The sequence below is a fragment of the Nothobranchius furzeri genome, chromosome 3 (assembly GCF_043380555.1).
Source record: "Nothobranchius furzeri strain GRZ-AD chromosome 3, NfurGRZ-RIMD1, whole genome shotgun sequence".
Taxonomy (NCBI): domain Eukaryota; kingdom Metazoa; phylum Chordata; class Actinopteri; order Cyprinodontiformes; family Nothobranchiidae; genus Nothobranchius; species Nothobranchius furzeri.
Window position 1 is genome coordinate 61,143,784 of NC_091743.1, and position 1,257 is coordinate 61,145,040.

At 42.4% G+C, this 1,257-nt stretch overlaps 1 long non-coding RNA gene across 1 annotated transcript; it reads right to left on the reverse strand.

Annotated features, from left to right (window-relative positions):
• Positions 1 to 429: 429 nt before the first annotated feature.
• On the reverse strand, positions 430 to 668 carry LOC129167807 (uncharacterized). The gene is made up of 2 exons (XR_008566150.2): positions 574 to 668; positions 430 to 508 (listed from the first exon to the last, which is right to left on the reverse strand). It is a non-coding gene; the product is annotated as an uncharacterized lncRNA (long non-coding RNA).
• Positions 669 to 1,257: the final 589 nt, after the last annotated feature.

Below are 1,257 nucleotides of genomic sequence, written 5' to 3' on the forward strand. Positions count from 1 at the left end.
ATGAGTAGAATAGGTGTTTATTTTCATAAAAATAATTTTGAATGTCTCTGTTATGTGTCCCCAAAGACTGTCCTGGATCAACTATAACATATTTGGCGGCTCGTCTGGGATCAGAAACAAAAGTCTGTTCAAAACCTGGCTTTGTTACTGATGAGCATCTTTTAAGCAAACTACCAACCTGAAAGCCAAGCAGAGAAGGCAGGAAATATTATACAGTCAGAATTACATAAAATATGTGTGTTTTCCTTTCTTTCTGTGCAGTAGAGGTGGCCAGACAGCTTCAAATTTGAATCCCATTTTCAGGAAATTTGCAATACTTTTGAAGAAATGTAGATAAAAACACTGCAGCTCGCAGGTGGCTGCCACATTTGTATGTCACGGTCAGACCTAGTGACGATCAGCCGGATCCTACAACAGCCAAACACAGAGAAAGTTTTAAAGAGTTTATTTAAAGACTTGTTAAAGCGATCTGGACCAGCTGGAGTCAGTTCCTTCCGGGTGACGTGGCCTGGGAGACAGAAAACATTCAGCGAGGGTGATGATTCAGATGTCTTAATCTGAGGAGTTACTGACCTTCTAAAAACAGCAGCGGTGTTCAGCGTTGAGGGATGCCGATGAAGGGGAGTACTCAGATTCAGGCTGGAACTGAGGGAATAGACGGGTTCCATGGTCAGACAGACCGAGGTCGGGCAACAGGCAGGCAGACAGGTTCCGTGGTCAGGCAGGCAGAGATCAATGATAAAGAGGCAGGCAGACAGGTTAAAACGCTCGAAGGACTGTGACAGGGCAGCAGACGACTGAGCAGCAGGAGCCAGGTGCTTAAATAGGGAGCAGCAGAGGTGGAATTAATCAGCTAGATTACTGCTGCTGCAGGGAGACAGGAAAACACAGAGATCAGGGCATGATCATGACATTATAGGTGATTTTGTTTTGTTTTTTACAAATTATTTAATAAATATCGACAATCTATTGTAATCTGCTGTCACATAATACACTAGTGACACCTTACTTATATCACAATATGACCCTTTTTTAACATGCAGTACGTGATCATGGAGAACATGAGTGACAGACACGTTTTATGTGTATGGGATCTGTTGCTTTTTCTTGTATTCACTGTTATTTTTATGAATTTATGTGTGTTTTTCTCTCTTTCTATATGTAACATTATTACCTCTCTCTGATTCCCCTGATTTGATCAGCGGAGGTTCCTGGGTTCTGTATTCCCAGAACCAGTGCCGCCAACCATCAAACAAC